Raw genomic sequence first — 27845 nt, 5'->3', positions numbered from 1 at the left:
TTATCATGCCATTATATGGACCAGAAAACTGAGACTTAGGACCATTGAGTGCCTTGCCTGAAGTCACCCAGCTAACAGGTGGCAGAACCCAGGATTAAGTGTAGGTATTGTGTGTGCTTTGGTTATACAGGACTGCAGAGATATCAGAGGGAGTAAATTGCAGGCCCTTGGCCTGTGGGTACCTCTCTCTTTCATAGATAATTCATTCTTTAGGTTGTGCGCTTTTAATTATTACTTTCCTGTAAGAATTTGTGATAGGCATAAATTTAGTTTTTTTTCAGTTTTTTTTTTTTTGAGGTATGCGGGCCTCTCACTGCTGTGACCTCTCTGGTTGTGGAGCACAGACCCCGGACGCACAGGCTCAGTGGCCATGGCTCACGGGCCCAGCCGCTCTGCGGCACGTGGGATCCTCCTGGACCGGGGCACGAACCCGCGTCCCCTGCATCGGCAGGCAGACTCTCAACCACTGTGCCACCAGGGAAGCCCACAAATTTAGTTTTTTAAGGACCCTCCATACTGTTCTCCCGTGTATCAATTTACATTCCCACCAACAGTGCAAAAGTGTTCCCTTTTCTCCACACCCTCTCCAGAATTTATTGTTTGTAGATTTTTTGATGATGGCCATTCTGACTGGTGTGAGGTGATACCTTATTGTAGTTTTGAATTGCATTTCTCTAATGATTAGAGATGTTGAGCATCCTTTCATGTGCTTCTTGGCCATCTGTATGTCCTCTTTGGAGAAATGTCTATTTAGGTCTTCTGGCCATTTTTTGAATGGATTCTTTGTTTTTTTAATATTGAGTTGCATGAGCTGCTTATATATTTTGGAGATTAATCCTTTGTCCGTTGATTTGTTTGCAAATATTTTTTCACATTCTGAGGGTTGTCTTTTCGTCTTGTTTGTAGTTTCCTTTGCTCTGAAAAAGATTTTAAGTTTCATTAGGTCCCATTTGTTTATTTTTGTTTTTATTTCCATTACTCTTGGAGGTGGATCAAAAAAGATCTTGCTGTGATTTATGTCAAAGAATGTTCTTCCTGTGTTTTCCTCTAAGAGTTTTATAGTGTCTGGTCTTACATTTAGGTCTCGAATCCATTTTGAGTTTATTTTTGTGTATGGCGTTAGGGAGTGTTCTAATTCATTCTTTTACATGTAGCTGTCCAGTTTTTCCAGCAGCAGTTACTGAAGAGACTATCTTTTCTCCATTGTATATCCTTGCCTCCTTTGTCATGGGTTAGTTGACCATTGGTATGTGGGTTATCTCTGGACTTTCTATCCTGTTCCTTTGACATATATTTCTGTTTTTGTGCCAGTACCATACTATCTTAATTACTGTAGATTTGTAGTATAGTCTGAAGTCAGGGAGTCTAATTCCTCCAGGTCCGTTTTCTTCCCTCAAGTCTGCTTTGGCTATTCGAGGTCTTTTGTGTCTCCATACAAATTTTAAGATACTTTGTTCTAGTTCTGTAAAAAAATGCCATTGATAATTTGATAGGGATTGCATTGAATCTGTAGATTGCGTTGGGTAGTATAGTCATTTTCACAATATTGATACTTCCAATCCAAGAACATGGTATATCTCTCCATCTGTTGGTATCATCTTTAATTTCTTTCAACAGTGTCTTATAGTTTTCTGCATACAGGTCTTTTGTCTCCCTAGGTAGGTTTATTCCTATGTACTGTATTCTTTTTGCTGCAATGGTAAATGGGAGTGTTTCCTTAATTTCTCTTTCAGATTTTTCATCATTAATGTATAGGAATGCAAGAGATTTCTGTGCATGAATTTTGTATCCTGCAACTTTACCAAATTCATTGCTTAGTTCTGGTAGTTTTCTGGTGGCATCTTTAGGATTCTCTATGTATAGTATCATGTCATCTGCAAACAGTGACAGTTTTACTTCTTTTCCGATTTGTATTCCTTTTATTTCTTTTTCTTCTCCGATTGCCATGGCTAGGACTTCCAAAACTATGTTGAATAATAGTGGCGAGAGTGGACATCCTTGTCTTTTCCTGATCTTAGAGGAAATGCTTTTAGTTTTTTTACCATTGAGAATGATGTTTGTTGTGGGTTGGTCATATATGGCCTTTATTATGTTGAGGTAGGTTCCCTCTATGCCCACTTTCTGGAGAGTTTTTATCATAAGTGGGTGTTTAATTTTTGTCAAAAGCTTTTTCTGCATCTCTTGAGATGAACATATGGTTTTTATTCTTCAATTTGTTAATATGGTGTATCACACTGATTGATTTGCATATGTTGAAGAATCGTTGCATCCCTGGAATAAATCCCAGTTGATCATGGTGTATGATCCTTTTAATGTGTTGTTCAATTCTGTTTGCTAGTATTTTGTTGAGGATTTTTGCATCTATATTCATCAGTGATGTTGGTCTGTACTTTTCTTTTATTGTAGTATCTTTGTCTGCTTTTGGTATCAGGGTTATGGTGGCCTTATAGAATGAGCTTGGGAGTGTTCCTTCCTCTGCAATTTTTGGAAGAGTTTGAGAAGGATGGGTGTTAGCTCTTCTCTAAATGTTTGATAGAATTCACCTGTGAAGCCATCTGATCCTGGACTTCTGTTTATTGGAAGATTTTTAATCACGGTTTCAATTTCATTACTTGTGAGTGGTCTGTTCATATTTTGGATTTCTTCCTGGTTCAGTCTTGCAAGGTTATACCTTTCTAGGAATTTGTCCATTTCCATTTTATTGGCATAGAGTTGCTTGTAGTAGTCTCTTAGGATGCATTGTATTTCTTCTCTGTTGTAACTTCTCCATTTTCATTTCTAATTACATTGATTGGAGTCCTCTCCCTCTTTTTCTTGATGAGTCTGGCTTATGGTTTATCAATTTTGTTTATCTTTTCAAAGAACCAGCTTTAAGTTTTATTGATCTTTGTTATTGTTTTCTTTGTTTGTATTTCATTTATTTCTGCTCTGATCTTTATGATTTCTTTCCTTCTGCTAACTTTGCGTTTTGTTTCTTCTTCTTTCTCTAGTTCCTTTAGGTGTAATGTTAGATTGTTTATTTGAGATTTTTCTTGTTTTTTGAGGTAGGCTTCTATAGGTATAAACTTCCCTCTTAGAACTGCTTTTGCTGCATCCCATAGGTTTTTCGATTGTCATGTTTTCATTATCATTTGTCTCTAGGTATTTTTTGATTTCCTCTTTGATTTCTTCAGTGATCTCTTGGTTATTTAGTAACGTATTGTTTAGCTTCCATGTGTTTGTGTTTTTTATGTTTTTTTCCCTGTAATTGATTTCTAACCTCATAGCGTTGTGGTCAGAAAAGATGCTTGATATGATTTCAATTTTCTTAAATTTAGTGCGGCTTGATTTGTGATCCAAGATGTGATCTGTCCTGGAGAATGTTCTGTGCACTCTTGAGAAGAAAGTTTAATCTGCTGTTTTTGGGTGGAATGTCCTATAAATATGTATTTAAACTATCTGGTCTATTGTGTCATTTAAAGCTTGTGTTTCCTTATTAATTTTCTGTCTGGATGACCTTTCCATTGGTGTAAGTGAGATGTTAAAGTCCCCCACTATTATTGTGTTACTGTCGATTTCCCATTTTATAGCTGTTAGCAGTTGTCTTATGTATTGAAGTGCTCCTATGTTGGGTGCATATATATTTATAATTTTTATATCTTCTTTGATTGATCACTTGATCATTATGTAGTGTCCTTCCTTGTTTTTTGTAACATTCTTTATTTTAAAGTCTATTTTATCTGATATGAGCGTTGCTACTCCAGCTTTCTTTTAATTTCCACTTGCATGGAATATCTTTTTCCATCCTCACTTTCAGTCTGTATGTGACCCTAGGTCTTAAGTGGGTCACTTTTTTTTTTTTTTTTTTTTGCGGTATGTGGGCCTCTCACTGTTGTGGCCTCTCCCGTTGCGGAGCACAGGCTCTGGACGCACAGGCTCAGCGGCCATGGCTCACCGGCCTAGCCGCTCCGTGGCATGTGGGATCTTCCCGGACCGGGGCACGAACCCATGTCCCCTGCATCGGCAGGCGGACTCTCAACCACTGTGCCACCAGGGAAGCCCTGAAGTGGGTCTCTTGTAGACAGCATATATATGGGTCTTGTTTTTGCATCCATTCAGCAAGCCTGTGTCTTTTGGTTGGAATATTTAATCCATTCACTTTTATGGTAATTATCAATATGCATGTTCCTATGACCATTTTCTTAATTGTTTTGGGTTTGTTTTTGTAGGTCTTTTTCTTCTCTTGTGTTTCCCACTTAGAGAAGTTCCTTTAGCATTTGTTGGAGAGCTGGTTTAGTGGTGCTGAATCTCTTAGCTTTTGCTTGTCTGTAAAGCTTTTGATATCTCTATTGAATCTGAATGAGATCCTTGCCAGGTGGAGTAATCTTGGTTGTAGGTTCTTTCCTTTCATCACTTTACGTATATCATGCTACTCCCTTCTGGCTTGTAGAGTTTCTGCTGAGAAATCAGCTGTTAACCTTATGGGAGTTCACTTGTATGTTATTTGTCATTTTTCCCTTACCGCTTTCAATAATTTTTCTTTGTCTTTAATTTTTGCCAATTTGATTACTGTGTGTCTCAGCGTTTGTCTCCTTGGGTTTATCCTGTTTGGGACTCTCTGCACTTCCTGGACTTGGGTGGCTATTTCCTTTCCCATGTTAGGGGAGTTTTCAACTATAATCTCTTCAAATATTTTCTCAGGACCTTTCTCTCTCCTCCTTCTGGGACTCCTATAATGCGAATGTTGGTGCGTTTATTGTTGTCTCAGAGATCTCTTAGGCTGTCTTCATTTCTTTTCATTCTTTTTTCTTCTGTTCCACAGCAGTGAATTCCACCATCTGTCTTCCAGGTCACTTATCCGTTCTTCTGCCTCAGTTATTCTGCAATTGATTCCTTCTAGTGTATTTTTCATTTCAATTATTGTGTTGTTCATCTCTGTTTGTTCGTTCTTTAATTCTTCTAGATCTTTGTTAAACATATCTTGCATCTTCTTGATCTTTGCCTCCATTGTTTTTCCTGGATCAAGGTCCTGGATCATCTTCACTATCATTATTCTGAATTCTTTTTCTGGAAGGTTGCCTGTCTCCACTTCATTTAGTTGTTTTTCTGGGGTTTTATCTTGTTCCTTCATCTGGTACATAGCCCTCTGCATTTTCATCTTGTCTATCTTTCTGTGAATGTGGTTTTTGTTCCACAGGCAGCAGGATTATAGTTCTTGCTCCTGCTGCCTGCCCTCTGGTGGATGAGGCTATCAAAGAGGCTTGTGCAAGTTTCTGAAATTATTTTCCATACACATATTAACAATTCATTTTCTGGGGCAAGTGTAGAAATAACTAATGAATGTGAATAGGAACCATCTGGGATTTTCATAACATTTTTCTTTCCAAGTTGTGCAATTATGTACTACAAATGGGATTAGTGTTTGGGGAAAGACAGATGCCTTTACCCTCAGTGCAACACAATCGATAAAATTTAACTTCAGTGTTTATCATATTATATTACAGTTAATAAGCCCCTATATTTGCATACTACTTTTCAGTATAAAAAAACTTTCTTATGCATTACTTCATTTGAGATATCAAATTGAAAGTACAATTTAACAGTAAGGAGAGTAGCTGATAATAATTCCATGTTGCATATAAGTAAACTGGGACTTTGGAACATTAGTTTGCTTAAGCAACACCACTAGTAGAGTAGTAAAGTAGAAATTTATCCTAGAGTATTCTTTCAAATGAAAATTTCTTTCCTCATGCCCCCAACTTTAGATATTACATATATGTAGATATCTATTGCTATACACACAAATATGTGATCCATAGAATATAAGATTGCAGTCTCAGAGTATTTATTGTTTGTTTTGCACAGTAGAGATCGTTAGTTGCTAATAAAATCTAGGGATACTTTTTTCAAGTATTTGTTAGGAATTCGACAATAGTCACTATGGTTAAGAGTTCTTAGGGTTTCTGATGTCTGAATATTTTACCACCCAACCTATCCTTAGGTTCCAGCCCAAAAAATCGTCTTCATAAGGGCAATAGCCAGATGAGAAAGAAATAAAGTGCTAGTGATGTCACTAAAGTTTGTTAGTAGATAAGCTTGTATTTAGAAGGCTAAATAGGACTTTTTCTTCCTGCTCCATTGAATCTAAAAAGCCTGAGATATGGTGTAGACTCAAGCTCTGCTTATCAACAATGATAATGATGATAATGACATTAGCCAACATTTACTGACAGCATCATATGGGCTAGGCACTTTTCAAACCACATTGTGTGTATTAACTCATTTAATCTTCACGATAATTCTACCAGGCCGTCACTAGCAAGCATTGCCGGGCTACTAAGCTAACCTATGTTCAAGTGGAAGAAATTGGCAAGCAAGATCTTGGCAAGCACTGTCTTGGGTGTGTTTATCCCCGGGGCAGAGGAGGTATAAGAAAGCCTACTGTCTCTGAATGTACAGAATGAGGGAAGATGAGTATCGCCAAGTCTTTGTAAGTCAGTTTTTCCAGATCCACCAATAAGAGGTGACCCATGAATATCTCAGCCTCTGACCGATAAGGATAGCAGCGTTTTGTCCCATGGTTGCTGGGCAGGTGTGAACTAGCATGGCAAGAATCAGGAGAGCCCTACTCCGAAGGACTTTGGAGGGTACAAAGATAAAAAAAATACATTCCTCCATTAAAATCTTATGATTTTTATAATTAGGCAGTTTAGTTGATACTTCTAGGAAGAACCATATCACAATCTGAAGTTGTGAGGGTTCAGTTATGACTGCTACCATTGTTACCTTCAGTTAACAGGGAGGCTAGAGAGAAGCAGGAGCCCATGCCTGACAGATCTTACAAATTTGTTTCGTTTTCAGCATATCACGTGCAGTGGGCAGGTGTCCTTTTATTACAGATAAGGAGCATGAAGATTCTAGAAGTCTGCACAACTATTAACTCAATCCCTGGTTGTCTAAGGTTTATCATGAAAGAGCATAGAGATGAAATAACTCCCTCTTCAAGAAGAAAATAGGTGAAACCAGAATGCCTCCCTTTAGAAGCCCCATTTTATATGAAAGAAAATAAGGCAATGCCTTAGAAGTTTATTTATTTCAATATAATGCACTAAATTACCTCCATAATATCTAAAATAGCTGGTGTCTTATCATGTTGTCATCTGGTTTTGTTACGCTAAAGCCTAAAGTCACAAGGCACATTCAATTTTTCCAAAGCCTGTTTTGTCCTCTCGAAATTCACCATTAATTGGTTTCCTGACACCACAGGTCCAAAAAGATGACTCTTTCTAATATGTGTGGCTCTCTCTTTATTTACTTTAAAATAGAAATCATAAGCTGTAAATCTCTATGACTATCTATGTTTATATGATTTATATAGTTACAGAAAGCAATGCAGTATTGTTAGCACAGGAAAAAGTGGTAGTTTAAAAGTTGTAGCTATCATTAGTTACACCAGATGTAAATAAACTTTCCTAAATTTATAATCTTTTTTTCTAGAGCTAAATCCTTTCTATTACAAACTAAGTACAACATCTGGGGGGTTGCAATAGCTGTTACAATTGTTGTTTCCATGGTGTAGCTCCTTAGAAGAACCTTAGAAAAATATTACAGTTCTAACAGTTGCTGAGTCCAAGTACAGTAGAAAGCTCAATTTCCTCCACAAAAGTTCTAGTAGATCTTCAGCTTGGCAGAATTAGCTCCAGAAAAAAATCTTTAAAGAGCATAGATTTATTTATTTGAAGAGAGCTTTACTGGCCTCATTCAACTCATTTTTTTGTCACCAAGTGGTGGTAATTTTTTATTTCATTCTTCCTACTTTTGTCTTTAACGAAAGTTTAAAGCTTATTCCCATAAAAGTATTTAAAAGAAGAACATAGTATTAATTCTAAGGTTTTTTATACAAATTTTACACCCCTGAAAATGGGATATATCTTAGTAATGAGGGCACATCCCAGTTAAATTGTCAGTGTTTTGTTTTTCTTTCTCAAATTCACATAAATTAATGATTCTTATAATTCATAACACCTTAAACTTGTTGAAATATTATATTTATGTAATAGCTAATTTCTGTATATTAATAGGAAAAGATTTTAACCCAAATGAAGATGTATACTTGCTGTTTATCACTTTCTCATTCATATATTCATTTCTTCAGCAATCCTACATTCACTGCATTCTAAGACAATTTCTTAGGCATTTGTTTAATGTCATAAATACCATGCAGTTCTGAGAAGTTCCTACTCTTGGGAGCTTACTACCTTATAGAAGAGTTAGATACACAATACAATAAACTGTCATAACTCTTTTAAAAGGCTATAGGATTAAGAGAGATGAAGTTATTTTTTGAAATTATCTACTAGTCTATGATCTCGAAATCTTTCAATGTGGATGTTTACCTAAGTCTGACCCAGTGGCTTAGTAACATCCATTTTGTAGTAAATGCCTGGTAGGGAGTAGTTTCAGAAAAATACCTGAGGCAATTCAAGTTAAATATAAGTCAAATTTGCTAATATTTTTAGGGGAAAATGTATGCTGTGGAAGCTACACAACTTGCTACTTGTGCCATCTCTTTGTAAGTTGCTACTTTTCTTCCCTATTATTTTCATAGCCAAGGTCACTTAGGATTTATTTCATATTACTCAACAAATCAGGGGTATATTGTTAAAAATGGAAAATAAGTAAAAGCATAATCAAGTGTAGCATTTAGGGAATACTCTTGGCTTTTTAAATTCATTAATTAAGGAAAGCTCACCTTTGAATTATAGTACCAGTCAGTTTGCCAGGATGGTTCATTAAAGTCCAAATCTTATTATATATTACATGCTTTATGCTTTTCACACAAACTTATTATACTGCTCAGAGAAGGTGATCTCTAAAAGCACATTAGACTAATGTTCCTGAAACACTGGCTAATGTAGTTTTTATTGGATTGCTGTAACCAAAAAAGGTCACCTAATGATTCCTTCTGATAATGATTTACTAATAGGAAAATATAATTAGTTATTGTTAAATGTTTGACCTTGAAACACCTTGTCAGTTGTTGAGATTTCTAATGTCATATTACCATATATCAAAAACAGAAAATCAAATAATCTTTCAATATTGTTCTTTCATATTTTTTATCTAGACTAGTTATAGTGGTAATAGTTCACATTTATTGAGTGCTTATTATGTGCCAAGTACTGTGCTAAGCACTTTAATTCATCAGCATGTTTTAACCTCACAAAAACTCTAGGAGCTTATAATTGCCCTGATTTTCAGATGAAGAAAATCAGATGGAACTTGGAGAGGTCAAGTAACTTAGCCAGTCACCCAGCCATTTAGTGGCCAAGTCCAAGTTTGAACCCAGGTGTCTCAATACAGAGCTCTCATGCTATACTATACGTTCTTGATTCCTCAAGGAAAGTAATCATTTATGAGTGCAGATACTAATGGGATTTGGATTCCTCCATTCTCCCAATAAATTAAGAGGTCTCTAAATCACATTTTGGAGCAGTGACATCATAAAAGGGATCAAATAATTAAGTCTTTGAAGTCAACTGTACGAGTTCAAATCCCAGCCTCGCCACTTGATGCTTTGTGGCTTCAATTCAGTTGTTTAAGTTCTTCAAGCTTCATTTTCTCCTTCTGTGAATACGGATACCTCTCTGAATTTTGTTTGAAGATGAGAAAATACCTAAAAATGCTTATGAAAGGACTTCAAGTCTACTCATTTGGAAGTTGAAAGGGGTTTATTTGGGGCTAGCAGTTTCCACATGCATCATTATGAAACAGGAGTAAGAGTTGGTCTCTGAAACTTAAAACCTCCTATCCACTTCTCTTTCTTGTTGAATGTATACACATATGTATTTATATTCACATCAGAATTTAAGTATGTTTAAATTAGATTTATCTTTCTTTGAAGCCTATTGAAGAAGGTAAAACTACTGTGATGGCCAAAGACATTAATAAACAACATCTTATGAGCTATATTCAATTTGAGTTTTATTTTCAAGCAGGGTTGTGAACATGCTGCATCCCGTCTATACCTTGCAATAGCAGTCTCATCAGTAGCACAGGTAGGATGCCTACTTCCTGCTTTAGCTTTGGTTCCCTTAGGATACATTATGAGCCAGAGATTTGCTTGAGGTAGGTTTGTTGGTTTGTTTTTGGGTGGAAGTGGGGGTGAAGGTGTCTCATGAATACCACATATCTGGAGTAAGGGAAGCAGAACTGGTTGAATGAGGAAGTTGCAACAGATGCCTTAGGAATTCCCATGGGGAGCTCCGGAGCTAGTCTAGCCTTTAAGAATAGACCAAAATTGAGGAAAGAGACCTGGGCTTTTTAACATCTCATCAACGAGTCATTAGATTCAATGACACACATACACACGCACATACACACACACACAGGGAACATAACCTTGACTTAGGTACCTCGCGCTACAAAGTATGCAAGGTTAACACTGGGGAGTTGGATTTAAATGTATGTGTGTGTTTGTGCATGTGTGTATACACACACATACACATGTACATATGCATATGTTTCTTTCTACTTCTAAGTGTTTTCTACAATAAAGATGTATATTAATAATTAGATAACTATGTGAAGTAAACTGTCCTAATGAGAGCACATTCCTAGTTTTTGACAAATACCTGATTTTCAATGTTAGTGTTTTTATAAAAATAGCTTTTCTTTCAAGCATTTGTAATATTACATCTGTTTTAGAAACAAATTTACCTGTGTTTACTAAATATAGATTTAATTTAATGTTAAACTTATATCTTTCTTTTTACTGACCCTTGTATAATGTAATTTCCTTTTCTTTTTGATTTTTATTTCAACTCTTATGGAAAATACCTTTGTTATTGTTTCAAAAAATAACATTTTCTGAGTATATTTAACTATCTGATATAGGTTAGTATATCTTTGCTCTATATTTATTGGCCTTTGAAACATCTTATATACACAGACTCAAAATTCTTTAAATTTTGATCCATTGTTTTGGGGCATTTATTGTCACAGGGGATGGTTGAATCAGAGTAATTCCATATATTTTTGGATACTATTTTAATGTTTGTGTCTTTTTAAATCTTTATCATTGAAATTCAAACTTTTTTAGTTTTCAAAATTAATCTTGGCATGGGACATCTCTCTTCAGTTTTGTCTGAAAAGTTTAAAGACAATCATATTTTTACTTCCTGAGAAACTTCTTCAACTTTGTCACTATTTATTATATCATACAATTTTATTTATCCTGAAATCCTAAGATCTCAACATCTGATATTATTCTTTTGCTTTCTGTATCTCTTATCTTTCTCATTATTTTAATCTTCGTCACACTTTTTTCTCCTGCATTCTCAAGAGACTTCTCAGTCTGTTCTTTGCATTATTGACTAGACTTCTTGTAGCTTTACATTGGCTTTCTTGACACAGGTAATATAATTTTATATTTTATGCACTCTTATTCAAATAAGTTTGATGCTCTGGCCTATTTTTCTAGGAGATTTTTAAAAGAAGAAAAATATTGTCCTCTCTTTTTAACCTCATTTTAATTTTTGGTTTTCTTATCCTGTTTCAACAAGGCAATGTAATTTTGCCTTCTATTGAAAATTCTAATTTTTCTTAAAGTCTATGTTGATTTTCTAAGAACACATATCCTTTTACTTTTTAGAATTTATTCTAAAAGTTGTTTTTTTTTTCACCCACATAAAGCCAATGATAGAAGTATACAGACTTGAAGCTTTCCAGAAGACAGGGTCTGAGGATTTACTGTTAAATCTTATATCCAAATATTTTAATTCTTATGGAACCCTGTCTCATTTTAACATCTGGAAGGCAATCTATATGTGTAGCTATCATATAAATTCATCTGGTGTGGCTTTACTAGACCAAGGTGGAAGTCTTACTTCCTACTGCTTTTTCTTCCTGTCATTCAGGAATACCACCACAACCACCAACAGTTTTCTGATTTTAATGTACCCTGATGGAATACTAAAATGAAGTATATTTCCTCCTTCTTTTTTGCAAGATGTGTTAATCTCTTTCATGAGTCAAAGCACAAGTTGACCACCACACTCTCAAATTGATATCACAGCTTTCTTCATTTTGCCAATAATTGTCCATCTTTTCTCGATTTCTTTTTTTTAATGTATCATCATAAAAATTGGTGGAAAGTTGAAATTTAAGGATGTGTCAAAGGCTGCTAATTAGTTGCCATTTTAAATTAGGTGTAAATCAATTGCTTTTATATCCATTGGCCTGAATCCCTTAGTTACAAGTATCTACCAGTTCTGGGAAGAAATTTACTCACAGGATAGGTAAAGGGAATGAGAAAGGTGATTTAGTGGGCAGAATACTAAAGTGGGAAGTAAGATAACGGATTCTTATTGTGGTGTTCACAGGTTGACTTTTCACAAGTCATCTCATTTTCAATCCTCAATTTCTTTATTTGCTTCACAGGTACGTTGAGCTCAATTTTTAAGTTGCATTCATTATAGCTGTATGAATGTAAGATTGTTTTCTTTTCTATTTGCAGTTAAGGAAAGTTCAGAAAGAAAGAAAGATATACTCATTTTAAGTGTTTGATCTTTTGTAAAGGCACGTTGTAAAGAAAACTCATGCATTGTTAATAGCTGCTATCTGTTGAAGGAGAGAATTGTAAGTGTTCTGTAATTCTAATCAAGTCTTCTAGATAGAATCATTTTATTAGCTATGATCATAATAATTATAAATTTTGTTGAGAGGAACCATAAAAAACTTCATTTATTTCTTTAAATCTTTGTTCTATAGGATTAGATGTTTAGTTTATTAAAATAGCTGGATTAGTTCTTTTAAGAGGGAAATATTTATATGTGACTTTTTCTTTTAACCATATCTATAGCTTAGAGTCTCCTGTGACCATGATACCTACTGGTCCAGCATTCATACACTTTTATTATAGATGTGAATTGCAATAGCACACAGTTATTGATTCACTTAATCATTCAAATATTCATTAAATTCACACTATATCCCAGCCCAGTACTAGCCAGCAAAGATTCAAAGATGAAAGGACCCAAACTCTGCTTTCAATAAGTCCAAAGGGAGAAACAGAAGACAAATGAGATATATATTATTTGGCCTGGCAAATTCAATGTAGGTAGATAGAAAGGGTGGCAAATCTAGCTCTTTCTGTTTTTAATGATGTTACCTGCATCTTGAAGTGTGAGGAGGAACTGTAAAGATAAAGTGAATTGGTAGGGTGGGAGAAAGTCATTCAAAGTAAAGGGAGTAACACAGATGGGATATAGTATTGCACATTCTGAAACCCAGATAGTTTAGGACAGAACACAGGAAGAGTGGAAGGATAAGTCAGGACCTTGTGTACCATTTTAAGGAGTTAGAACTTAAGGAGTTAGAACTTCCTTTTAACAGAAATGGAGAATAACTGGATGCTTTCGATTGGAACAGTAGATTGTCCTGAAAACTAAGTCTGGTCATTCAAAACACTTTAATCTCATAGATCTAATTCTTGTATGCATCAAAAACTGTTACTAATCTGGGAGCCATGGATTTCTTAGCCTAAACTTATGCTTACTTTAACAGCAGTCTGTCTACCCAGCAGATATGTGGTTAGATGTACCTGTGTGGATACATCCATGTAATGCCAAGTTTTACCTAAAAAGGTTATTTTCAGGCTTGATGAAGGTTGTGTGCAAAAAAAGGAAATGTGTTGATTCCGTAATCATCTCACTATATCGTGAGCTTCTCGAAGGCAAGAATTGTTTGACACATATTTTTCATCTCCAAAAACTACCACATTGCTTTGAAATGGTTATTTATAAATATTTGAATGTATGAATAAGAAAACATAAAATAAGAATCATTTAGAAATCTATAGGAAATTCATTTCAGCAATTTGCTTTTAACCTATATTCTATTTCATATTCATTGGAAAGCCCTGTTCCTTCTGTTTGCACAGCATTTGTTTTTGTCACATGGTTTGTCAATGCTGCTAATGAGCTGCTAATTAGCTGTCAATTCTTGTGCAGTTTAGACGGACTGTTCAAAGGAATATGCCTCAATGATCTCGTCTATTTGTTTCACAGGTCCACAGTCCTATAATACAGATATTTTATACATAAAGTTATCAGAGGCTCACTGAGTATGGCTGTGAACAGATTATGACTTCATTAAAAATTACTAATGTAGTGTCCTAGAAGTACAGACAGTCCCTGAGTTATGCTGGTGGGACTTCTTCGAATTTACAATGATGCAAAAGCAATATGCATTTTGTAGAAATCATACTTCAAATTTTGAATTTTGATCCTTTGCTTGGCTAAGCGATATGCAGCACAATGCTCTTTCATGATGCTGGGCAGCGGCAGCGAGCTCTCAGCTGCCCGTTAGCAAGGTGATCACAACCAATACACTCATAACTGTTCTGTCTCCGTACAATCATTCTGTTTTTCATGTTCAGTACAATAGTCAATACATTACACGAGATATTCAACACCATCATAAAATAGGCTTTGTGTAGATGATTTTGCCCAACTAACTGTAGGCTGATGTAAGTGTTCTGAGCAAGTTGAAGGTACGAGATACTAAGCTGTGATGTAGGTCAAAAAATTCATTTTTGACTTAGGATATTTTCAACAGGCAATGGGTTTATTGGTATGTAACGCCGTCATAAAGCAAGGGAGATGTGTATTCTTTCTTTTTTATAAAGGCAGGATATTAGTGAAGAAGGTTATAGGCTAGCATAGCATCACTTAATATAATGGGAAAAATATACACATCTCCATATACAACCTTGGACCCACAGTCATGGGTTTGAATCTTATTTCTGCTATTTACAAGTTGTGTGGTATTAGTTTAGTTGCTTCATATTTGTGATTTAATCTGTAAAATGGAAATAATTCTTGCTTCTGAGGTTTTTTGGTGATGATAAAATAGAAATAACATAGGCAAAGCATTAGCAGTGTCCTTGTATATGGAAGGTTCTTAAAAATATTGTTCTTTTTTCCTTCCCTTCCTATAACAGTCATACTATAGTTGCTTGAGTCATGTACTCAATTCCATGATTTATTCCATGTGTTGTTACATAAGCACGCCTTGTGTTTTTCTAATGATGATTCCCTCAAAGTTTAGGATATACCTATATAATCCCAGATTTTTTCTAAATCTATGGCTCTAATTTACCCACTTTCATGAAGCTCTGCTTTACAAAGGTGTCCACTTTTTGCAGTCAAAGCGTGTGTCACACAAGTTATTTCTTTAATGTATGCTCCTTGTAATTAAATGATTTACTCTCCTACAGGCTTAAGTAAGTTTAAAATTTTGGGGGTGAGAGACCAAATTACTTAAAGTTTCTCTTCTTCCCACATGGCTTGGCAACTTTAAATTGCTTAAAGTTAGGTGATTATTTATTTAGAGTACTCATTATACTTAAAGTAGACTGAGGTAGAAATAGTAAAGATTGCAAAATACTCCATTTGCCACTCTGCATTTCCAAGCCCCCTTTCGTTTAGACTAGACCGCTTGACTGTTTAGGGTAATGAACTTAAGGACTGAGTGTTGTGTCACTTCTGGCTTGAGGCACTGACACCCAAGTTTGGTTTCGCAGTGTCTCCCTTCCCCTCTCTTTTTTTTTTAAGAAGATGTTGGGGGTAGGAGTTTATTAATTAATTAATTTATTTTTGCTGTGTTGGGTCTTCGTTTCTGTGTGAGGGCTTTCTCTAGTTGTGGCAAGCGGGGGCCACTCTTCATCACGGTGCGCGGGCCTCTCACTATCGCGGCCTCTCTTGCTGCGGAGCACAAGCTCCAGACGCGCAGGCTCAGTAGTTGTGGCTCATGAGCCTAGTTGCTCCGCGGCATGTGGGATCTTCCCAGACCAGGGCTCGAGCCCATGCCCCCTGCATTAGCAGGCAGATTCTCAACCACTGCACCACCAGGGAAGCCGCCTTCCCCTCTCTTGACAACCCAGAAGGTATAACTACAAGGTGGCCGCAACTCAGTATGGTTCCCTTAGTGGCCACATGGAGCAAGTCTTCCATTCTCCTTGTTCTAAACCCTACTAACCCTCAATGGACATGTACTATGAATGATCCGGATTTAGTTATTATAATATACCACAGGATTTGTAGTGAGGGTTAATTAGGGTCTAATTTACTGCTCTCATAATTTGGTCTATCCAAATGAATGCCTTCCTAAAGCATACCTTTTCAGGAAAAAAAAAAAAAAGTACTCTCTACCCTTTTGACAGATGTATTGGGGTAAAGCACTAATAACCTAGTATTTGTTGAAAAATAAATATTTTGATAACTACATGAACAAATGAACAAACCTATGCCCCCAAATAATCTTTATGCTATTAATAGATAGAAAGTGAGAGGACTTTCTTTGGTCTGTGTTTTTAAATCTCCAGGAGAATTTTAGAATTTACTGTAGTATTTCCCACACTCAGCTCATCATAATCACTTGGGATATTTCTTAAAATGTATAGTATCCTGGATCCTATGCCAGACCTAAATAAATACAATTTCCAGGGGAGATGCTAGAGAATATAGCTTAATGAAAAGCATCTCAGGTTAGTTATAGTAAGGAAAGTTTGAAAAATTGTGCTACTATGGGGTGGGAGGGTGAAGGTTGAGATTTGATGAATGAGTTGCTAAAACAAAAGCACTTTGTGCAACCTGTCTATAAAGATGATGCTGATGGTGGTATAAAAGGTCAAAGGAAACACTCCTCAATCAATAAATGCCTAAAATCCTCGGTATAAAAAATATTATGACACCACATTACAAGCAAATAGTTAATGTTTAAAGTTTCAAATGAACTTTCACACATACCCCCTCCTTTCATTATTTCTCCATGGTTAAATAATATTATCTTCAGTCTTTTGATGAGGAAACCTAGTCTCTGACACTGTTTTGCTTCAAGTTCACACAGCTGAAAGGTCTTTCTAATAAAGTCATGTTTTAATAGGAACCTAAAGATAAGGAGGCTTTGAGGTGATTTATGAATGGAGGCATATTGGGGACAAAGTTACCCCAACTGTCCAAATATCTACAGTGATGATCTTGGAAATATTCAAGGCTATTTAGTCCTACTCCTTTTTCAAGTTTGGGCATTGTCTTTTTCCTGATCAGGGTTAAGAATTCTTCAGGTTGTGTTTGGGAGTTGCTAACATTTCCTGAAAATGGTATGTAGAGTAGTGAAGGATGTGAGCTGGAGAGACAGGCTATGTTCAATTTCTTATTCTATCCCTTGACAGCTGTGTGGCCTTGGGGTTGTTGCTTCAGTGCTCTGTACCTCAGTATCACACTGTAAAACAGTGATAATAAACTTATACCCTTAGGTTGTAGTGAGGATTAACTGGGTAATAAATGTAAACCACTCAGAAGAGTAACTGACATGTAGTAAATATTCAGTAAGTGTTGGTTCTTTCATGGTTGGGCACATTAGCAGGGTCTGGCAATCTCTGTTCCATCTGAAAGGGAAAAAAAGAGACCCAGTTAGGTTTCCTACCTTAAAAGTCTCAACTCTAATGCCTTGTTCATGGCAGTTGACTAAAGTCTGGTGAATCATGGTGAATCATGAAGGATGCACAGTAATCTTCAAACTTACGTGCATCAGAATCACCTGGAGGTCTTGCTAAAACATAGGTTGCTGGGCTCCACCCCCAGAATGTCTGATTCTCTAAGTCTGGGTGAGTTGATGTTGCTGTGATGTTCCACACTTTGAAGTGGAATGGACAATCAGATCAGATCATGGAAGGTCTTGAAAAGAAGTTTAAGGAATCTGGGCTTTCTATTGAGAAGTTAGGTAATGACAGAAAGTAAAGAAATCAAATGAACACCACCGATATATCAGAATGTTCTTAAATGGTACAGATTTGATTTTGGTGTCCAGATTGTTAATAATATTTTCCAAGCTTCTCTGTTATCTTTTACCTTCTCAGACAACCATTGTCCTAATTTGTCATCTTTCTAGGACCGTGTATCACTATTGTATGATTTGGTATTTCTCTGTCCTTAGGACAATTAAGTTGTAGTGAGAATAAAAATCAGCTGAGAACGATGAACTTATGGTTATCAGGGGAAGGGTGGGGGGAAGGGATAGTTAGGGAGTTAGGGATTGACATGCACACACTGCTGTATTTAAAATGGAGGGATTTCCCTGGCGGTCCAGTGGTTAGGACTTTGCCTGCCAGTGCAGGGAGTGTGGGTTCCATCCCTGGTCGGGGAGCTAAGATCCCACGTGCCTCACGGCCAAAACGCCAAAACATAAAACAGAAGCAATATTGTAACAAATTCAATAAAGACTTTAAAAATGGTCCACATCAAAAAAAATTTTTTTTAATAAAATAAAATGGATAACAACAAGGACCTACTGCACAGGGAACTCTGCTCAATGTTATGTGGCAGCCTGGATGGGAGGGGAGTTTGGGAGAGAATGGATACATGTATATGTATGGCTGAATCACTTTGCTGTGCACCTGAAACTGTCACAACATTGTTAATTGGCTATACTCCAATATAAAAAAGAAATTAGCTGAGCAGTTGTTAAATGCAGATCCCTCCTCCTCACAGGCATATCTGATGCACTAAGGTTTGACAGAGAGCCCAGGATTCTGCCTTTTCTCATGCACTCATTCTGCTTTGATTCAGGTGATTTGTGAATAACATGTGGGAAATGCTTTAGATTTTTGTTCAAGTTCCATCTGCTATTGAAGCAAAACGAACTGTTGCATTTTTTTCACTTTTAAAATGTAATTTTTATTTTTAGGTAACCTTTCAGTCTGATTTGTTGCATTTCATTAAAATATGCTTGGTCTACTTCTTTTTCCAATTTCAGCATTTGGTATAAGGAATTTATAGAAAAGTGGCTTGAAAGCAATTGAACCACAAGCTCAGCCAAATTAATTTAGGGAGAGTTTGGTAAACAGCCCTTGCTTTCTGTACTTAAGCCATCAATTTCCACACCTGCTTTTCCTTCCAGATGGAGTTAATTAACATTAAAATTATTGCCTATAGCAATAGGCAATAATTTGAGGCTTTTTAAAAATAATTCACAGCCCTCCAGCTGCAACCATATTCCTACATTTCTGAAAATTAAAACAACGACAAGGATCATCTCTGTGAGAAGCAAATTTATCATTAAGCTATTTGAAGATATGCATGTAAGATCTTGGAGGAAAGAAAACATGTGTGAATGGACACTCTATACTAGACATGTTCTCCTGTAAGATCTTGCACAATCCTCACAGCTATCCCGTAAGTGGTCTGATGGGTCTGATTCTGCCACCCATTTTACATATAAAGAAGCTGAAGATCAGAAAAGTTGTGTAGCTTTTTGGATGTTCCACAATCATTAAGTGATAGAGCCAGAATGTAAACCCCTTTTTAACCAAATATCAAGTGCTTTCCGCTATACCGGTGTTGGTTTGCAAACTGACCCCTACATACGGAGGGCATCGAGAGGCCAAAGAGGCAGAACATTCCAGATTGTCAGGTGGCGGTTTTAATAAGCAAGGGAACTTACATACAAGGCTTATCCTAGGCAGCCCCAAGAGGACTAGATCTCTGCACCTGCCAGACTCTTACAAGTTTATATGGAGGCCTTAACAGGGTTCACTTATGTATTCAGTCCAGATGGTTTCAACAGCACCTTACTCTCTCAATGCTGTGTCCTTGAAATGCCTCCCTGGCTATGTGAACAATGGGCGGAACACATATTCCAAGAATACAGGAGGGAGTGAGGAGCCTCTGACTGCCTGGGTCCAGCTCATGGGTCAACGTCCTCCCTGTGACCTCCTCCTACAACTAGTCTTGGCTTAGACTGAGGTGATGGTTGGCAATTTTAAAGAAATTCCTAGGGAGTGTGAGGTAAAATATGTGACTTTGGGATAGTTTATGCAGAGGTAAATATTACACTTTAAATATTACAAATTATGCATATACATGCATATAAAAGGTGTAGGAGGCCCCTGTGTAGTGTGATGACAATTGAATATTCCATAATCATAGTTTACTACCTGCATTGAGAACCTGCTGTGTGGCAGACACTGGGCTACAGGCTGAGGAAAGGTCACAGGCAAGAGAAAGGTAGAATGATCACTGCGATGGAGTTTAGGTACAATAATGAGATAGATAGAGGATACTGTAAAAGAAAGGGGGATTCAGTGAGAAATGGTTATTTTGGGGCTAAACAGTTGCCCCTAGTACTTTTCATGAAATCTTCATTTTAATGAGATGTTTTACTGTTAGAAATATTCTTTTCAAAATGCTGCTTTCCGACTAAGTTTGGGGCAGTTATTCAGGTTTTTCTTCTCCTACTGAATCTCATGGTAACAATCTTACTCATTTAAATGTAATAACCCAAAAAGTATAAAAAGATGAAGATCTGAATGACTAATACAGTTAGGAATATTATTCATCATCATCTTTTCAGGAAAGGTCCTTGGCTTTCCTTAGAGAAATTCTGTACAGAATTGTTTGGTGACTGGAGCTATTGGGGGATATAGTTAAAATGCTATTCTAAGGGAGACATATCATATATACAGAGAAATATATAGATACATGTATAGAAGTACAAAATACATATACATATACAAAATACATATGTATACATATAGCCCATTCTCACTATCAGCAGTTTTTATATTCTATAAAGTTACCACAAATATTAAACTAGCAAAAACTAAACTATTACTCCTAGGAGAAACATAGGGTTAGGCTCCTGTGAACCTCTGGTTATATTTTTTTTGTTTTTTTGTTTTTTCTTTTTTCGCGGTACGTGGGCCTCTCACTGTTGTGGCCTCTCCCGTTGCGGAGCACAGGCTCCGGACACGCAGCTCAGTGGCCATGGCTCATGGGCCCAGCCGCTCCGCGGCATGTGGGATCCTCCCGGACTGGGGCACAAACCCGTGTCCCCTGCATCGGCAGGCGGACTCTCAACCTCTGCGCCACCAGGGAAGCCCACATTTTTTTTTTTTTTGAACGATCAGTATATAACCTTCTTTGCTGTGTGAAGATATCTTATTGATTATATATTGTTGATTCCTTAAACTTGAACTCACAGTCAACAGCACTATAACTCAGTGCTGAACAAAACTTGTCTAACTCCTGTATTTTCTCCATAAGGCACATCACAGCCTTCTGGAGCTTAGAACGCTTGACAGCACAGTGGCACTGGGGGCCATTTTAAACAGTGACATCACCAATACAAAGCACAAACATGAGAAGAATGTGGCACTAAATAGACCACGGAGAGAACACACTTGTTTTCAGTATGAGCTCAAACAAGAAAGCAGAGCATTGCCTTGTTTGATCTCACCTGGAAATAGGCACGCCAGGTGACCCCAACTTTCTGCCACTCTGTGCATGTCAAATGACTGCAAAAGTGCCATAAGTATAGATTTTTGGGGTTACTGATATATTTTAGCTAGTACATAAATTTTTAAATACAGAATCCACAAATAATGAAGATAGACACACTCTATTCATATCACTTAAAATTTATTTAAAATATAGTAATATCCTCAATGACAGCAATACGCCCTCCCCAACATAGAATGTTTTATTTTTAAGACATATTTTATTTGGAAAGAATTAGCTTAAAGCAGCTCATTTCCCCATTGGATTTACAATGAATAAGAAAGAGTGTTCTGACATAGTCAAGGATATTGCTCAAACCCATTGTCTTTGGCTTCTGATCCCATTTAAAGCTTTCTAGCACTTATCAATCTCTCCAAGGTACTCTGTAACTTAAAGAGGGGGGAGTTAAGTGACTCTCCAGAGGCTTAATGTAAAATTTGATATTTTGTGTTGAAGAATTTGACCCGTGTCTTAACTTCCAGTCTGCTCTCAGCACTAAATTATTCAAAAACTATAAAGCAAAAAGACGTGATTCAGTAGACAGATAGGTTTTTTTGCGGGGGGAGGTTGGGAAGTGTTATTTGTTTTACATTTTGTTCTAACCAAAATCCCAAGGAAATAGGCTAGGATTATTTAATGCCTGCCACATCACTGAGCTATTGCTATGCAAGGGAACATCCTCAAATTCAGTGACTGAAAACATGAACTATTCTCACTTACGTGTCTTTGGGTTGGTTGCGGTTCCTGAGCTTGGCTGGGCAATTCTGCTTCCAGCCGCAGGTAAAGGGTCAACGGAAGTGGCTCTGCCCACATAGCTCATCCTCTGGGCAATCCAGGGCTAGGATGGAGACAAGGCAAAAGCAGAAATACGGGGCTTCCCTGGTGGCGCAGTGGTTGACAGTCCACCTGCCGATGCAGGGGACACGGGTTCGTGCCCCGGTCCGGGAAGATCCCACGTGCCGCGGAGCGGCTGGGCCCGTGAGCCATGGCCGCTGAGCCTGCGCGTGCGGAGCCTGTGCTCCGCAACGGGAGAGGCCACAACAGTGAGAAGCCTGCGTACCCCCCTCCAAAAAAATAAATAAAAGCAGAAATACCTGAAGCCTCTTACGGACTAGGCTTGGAATCATCATGCTGTCATCTCTACCTTTTTCTACAGCCAAAGTAAGTCACAGGGTTCAACCTGAACTCAGGAGTGGGAAAGTATAATCTTCCTCTTTAGAAGAAGTAACTGCAAAGTTAACAGAGCAAGGAATGTGGCTATAGGGTTGGGGGAGGAATGGAGTAATTGATTCAATTTACCACACCTGCCGTATGTTTGGCGCTGAGCTGATAACTGCTTCACACGCCTTAGCAGATGTAATACATTCTCTCTTTTCCCTCCTCCGCCTCTTTCTCTGTCCTTCTCTGATAAATATGTTTATTATCCCAATTATACAGTGGGGGTTAGAGGGTCGAAGTCAGTTGCTTAAAGTTAGTAAATGGAAGAGCTAGAATTCACAGGAAAGGTCACAAGACTTCAGACCTGAGCTCTTAACTACAGCACTGTTTTGTGGAAAAGGGGGATGCCTAGTATATAATAGAACCAGAAATCATCCCCAGACTTTTCTTCCTTCAGAACTGATGCTCTACCACACCATACAGCATCTTTTATATACAAAAGAAACCTTAACGGAATGAGCTCTTATACTAAAATAACTGATTTCTCTCCCCTCTTTCTCTCAAAACCCATATCTGATGTGTCATTTATTCTCAAATTTATAATATCTTTCAAATTAATAATCATTTCTCACTATTTCCATCACTGTTACCATGGTCCAAGCCAGCACCATCTTTCATCAGGATGACTGCAGTAACTTTACTCATTTCCCTGCTTACACCTTGCCTAAAACCTGGATCTAATATTCAAGAGAGCAGCCAAGGTGAACCTTTTAATAAGGATTAATTTTTAGACAAACCCCTGCTACAGCTCCCCATCATACTTATAGAAAAATTCAGGGCTTCCCTGGTGGCACAGTGGTTGAGAGTCCGCCTGCCGATGCAGGGGACACGGGTTCGTGCCCCGGTCCGGGAAGATCCCACATGCCGCGGAGTTGCTGGGCCCGTGAGCCATGGCCGCTGAGCCTGCGCGTCCGGAGTCTATGCTCCGCAATGGGAGAGGCCACAGCAGTGAGAGGCCCACGTACCGCAAAAAAAAAAAAAAAATTCAATCTCTTTCCAATGGACTGCAAGGCTCTCCCTAACAAGATCTCTCCACCCCTTTCCTGATTTGGCTCCATCTCCTACCATTTCCCCTTTCATTGATTCTACTCCAGTCACACTGGTCACTTTGCCATTTCTCAAAAGAGTCAGGTAGGTTCCAGTCTTAAAGCCTAAGGCCTGGCTTTTGTACTGGAATTCTCTCCTGGAGTCAATCTTTATGGAAATAGCCATCTATTTACCTCCCTCATCTCTTTCAGTTGTTTGCTGAAATGTCAATGAGCCTTCCTTGACCCCCAATTTAAGACTGAAAACTCCCTCCTCCCTTACTTCATGTCAATTTCTACCCTACAACCCCCCAATACCTTTATTCTACTATACTTTTTCCTTTCTGCTAACACTTTTAATCTTATAACAAATCATGTAATGTAAAGACATATTATCTACTGCCCATCACCCATTGTTAGAATATAAACTCAAGGAGGTAAGTTCTTAGACTGTGCTGTTTACTATTGTATCCTAAATAGTAAGAAGTGTATCTGTAACATAACTTGGTAAACGTTTGTTGAACCAATGAATGAACTGCTCACAGAGGCAGGGTTTCCATAGTATATAAAGTTTGGAAAAAGACCAATGTGATTTTTGTAATGAATGTGGGATCTACAAATCACTACCTTTGTGACTTTGAGCAAATTAATTAAGAGCCCCAATTTTCTCTGAAATGATAAGCAGACTGTCAAGGTCTCATGAAACAACTTTCATTTTGACAGTTTCATGGTAATTGGAATTCCAGCATCTGGCCTCTGGAGTTTAGCCAAGAACTGGGAGTTTACCAAAGGAGGGACAGTGTTATTTCTGACCATGTGGATTCCAACTACATATTCAAGATTCATTTATAGCTTCTCTTAAAATGGAGAACTGCCGTTTACAATGAGCCTTCTTCCTTGCCCCTTCCACCGGCAGCCAGTTATTCTTCCTTCAGGCCAAGCGTGTAACACCATCACTTCTCTAATTGCAAGCAGTCACTGTAGCTGCTGGAGGAAGCGGGTGGGGTAAGTTGGCTTTTAGCTAGGTTTAAGGTAGCAGGGAAAGTCTGTTTTGCTGCTGCCATTGCTTGATTGGCATTACAGTTGGGCATGGGAGAGAGGAAGTGTATTAGTTTAGCTTAGCTACGGCTGCCATAACAAAGTACCACAGACCTGTTGTCTTAAACAACAGACATTTATTTTCTCTCAGTCCTGGGGCGAGCAGTCTGAGATCGAGATGTTGACAGAGTTGATCTCTTCTGAGGCCTTGCACCTTGGCTTGTAGGTAGCTGTCTTTTCCCTGTGTCTTCACATAGTCTTTCTTCTGTGTGTGCTCATGTCTGTCTCTGAGTTCCTTTTTCTAATAAGGACACCAGTCATAATGGATGAGGGACAACTCTAATGGCTTCATTTAAACTTAATTACTTCTGTAAAGTCCCTATCTCCAAACATAGTCACATGCTGGGGAACTAGGTTAGGACTCCAATATAAGAATCTTGAGGGGACACATTTAGCCCATACCTGGGAGTCATATGAATGAAGACAGCAAGAAATCCATTATTTATGTTTGTTCAAGATGCCGTCTCAATACTTCTTTGCTCTCATAAGTAGAGCCATTCTTTGAGTATAAAGGTAAAGTTACTAGGACAAGCGAGCCATGCAGAATGGAAAATACTCATTTGGAGTGTAAGTGGGTGGGTGGGTGTTCACTAAATATTGAAGTATACTTTGAGGTATACAGAACCACTTTCAAAAATTCAAAAATGAATAAAGAATAGTTGTAACTGTGAAATAATGGCAAGATTTCTTATTACTAACCCCTTTTCTGTCACAAATAGAATTGTTTCTCTCATATGTCTGTTTGCCAGTTTTGAGTTCATCCCATATTGCCAAAAAGAGTAAAATTAATATTTCACTGAATAGCTGAGTGTGTTGACATTTCAGTCTGTCCTCTTGCTTTTAACAGTATCACATACTGGATAACTAAGGATCAAGTAATTATACTGTCACAGGGAGCCTATCACTGCAGCCTTCCAGACTGACATCAGACCCTTCTCTAGAACACTTTCCAGACTCATCTTTTCAATGCATCTCCCAAGGATTGTAAAGCCAGCCTGATGAATCTCTCTGGCTAATTTCAATCTGTTATTCTTTCTCATTTAGTATTTGACCTCCTTGATCTCTAGGTCCCAGGAATCTTGTTATTACTTAGCATAATTTTTAAAGCATAAATAAAAATCAATTGTCTTCCTTCTTTTAAAAATATAATATTTTCTATTTACTATCACATTCTTAGATATCTACCTTGTATGAACAATATGTTTTTGATATTTACTGTAAACATTCAAAACAATTACTCTGAGTCTCATATATCATCATTCTGGGGCTGAGAACTCCACAGGTTTCTATAGGGTCATTTTAAATCACATAGTTTATTCTGAAGCTAAGGGCTCTAATTATTCAGTCCCCATGATTCTCCATATTTCATTGTCTGCCACATGTGAGGATTGATATTTCTGAGTGGGAACTCTCAGTGGGTTGTTTTTCTTTCTTTTTTTTTTTTTTTGCCAGGAGTTAGTAAACCATGTCCTGGAACCAAATTTTTGTCAGCTGCCTGATTTTGTCAATAAAGTTTAATTGGAACACAGCCATACCTATTCATTTGCATACATAGAGTTGAGTAGTTGAAGAAGAGACTGTAGGCTTACAAAGCCTAAAATATTTATTGTCTCTTTACAGAAGAAGTCTGTCAATCCCCATGTTATGAAAAAGGCTACAATAAATATGACAATCTCTATTTTTATTATACATGGTTAGACAACATCTAAGTGGGCATAGACTCTCACTGGAACTATTTTTATCCTTAATGCATTGTAATCCTAGTTGATGCCTTTAAAAAATTTCCTGAATTTACTTCTTTGCCGTAAACTTTTGAGATCAGTTTGTACAGATTTGTCTATCAATGGTCATTACTGTCATTGAAATGTATTTTGTCTAAAAAAATGAGTTTAACATGTAGTTGTGTTACTGTAGCTCTAACAGTATGACTTCTAAGTTTACTATGGAATACTCAGTTTTTATATGTTTACTTTCATATTTTAATTATGTTTTTATTCTTTCAGTGTCGATTTTGTTTGGAGTTGGGTGCTAAGATGTAAACTGACTGGTAAGTGACATCACGTTTCTTAATATGATGCTTTTTTTTTTAATAGAAATAGATATTCTGGTACCCTGGCCCTCAAAGCTTTAAACCAAGAGCCATGATTTATGGGGATTGGAATATTCTGTTCTCTTCCTGTAGATGTGCAGATAAGGTATCTACAGAAATACTTTTTTTATTGTTTGTTTTTTCATCCCTCACTGAATAATATGAAATGCAAAACAGTTCAGTCTGAAAAGTGGCAAAAATAATTGAATTAATGATTTATAGAACATTTAATGTTTGTGTCATCATGACACAAATTATATTTTAAAGGGAAATCAGGGTTCATATGAATAACGGGAAAGAAGAAAAATAGGGAAACTAACTTGAGAGGAACTGTGGATTGTTAATTTCTATAAACAGTGTAATTTGCATGGATTTTATATTTTTTAAACTTTTTAGCATTGCATGAAAAATATGGAATGTCTCTGAAATTCTTCTCGTATGACTTAGAAATATGGAAATGAATGATCCATTTTTGCTCTAGAATATGAATGGGATGAAGTATTGTTTCTTTTATGCATCAAAGTAATAAACTCTTGTCAGAAAATGTTAGATTTTCAGATATTGTAGCGTGCACATTTAATAATCAAGTTTACAAGAACTTGCTAATTTTATCTGGGGTTCAATTTCAAACTGAGTATTTTTTGAGAGTTAATTTAATAATTTTAATGACAGATGGTATTTTCTGTTGTTACTCATGTAGCGTTCAAGTTGAAGTAACAATAATTGTGAAGCCACAGGTTTTATGATGAACCGGGGTAAATCTAGTTTCTTTCTTGGTAAATAATTCAGATGGTCTGTGGATCTACACTCCTTATGAATCTATGTAAGTTAGCTGAGAAGCAGTACAACAGGAAGAATTTTATTCTTGACTTAAGTGTATAATAAATCAGGTGGGTTTTTCAACTGGGAATTGTTGGTGTTTGCATCTCTCTATTACTTCATTGAATAATGTAAGATATCTTGTGAGAGTCATTGGAAATACAATTACATATAATTTTATTTATGATTTAGAAATTGGAATTTATATAACATCTATATATGGTATTTTTCTTTTGGACAGACAGCTTAACAATACATTTTTAATCATCTCTTTTG

The 27845-nt window shown here is 37.0% G+C and overlaps 1 protein-coding gene across 1 annotated transcript in view; it reads left to right on the top strand.

Moving 5' to 3' along the window:
* TENM4 (teneurin transmembrane protein 4) overlaps nucleotides 1-27845 on the top strand; it is a 2953681-nt gene that overhangs the window by 376511 nt on the left and 2549325 nt on the right. The window contains exon 3 of the mRNA XM_079930721.1: nucleotides 26665-26708. The gene's annotated coding sequence lies outside the window, so the exon portion shown is untranslated. The remainder of the gene's footprint in view (nucleotides 1-26664; nucleotides 26709-27845) is intronic.

Source organism: Stenella coeruleoalba, assembly GCF_951394435.1.
Source record: "Stenella coeruleoalba genome assembly, chromosome: 8".
Lineage (NCBI taxonomy): Eukaryota > Metazoa > Chordata > Mammalia > Artiodactyla > Delphinidae > Stenella > Stenella coeruleoalba.
The sequence above is the reverse complement of the archived record's forward strand: the minus strand, read 5'-3'. Positions and strand labels throughout refer to the sequence as shown.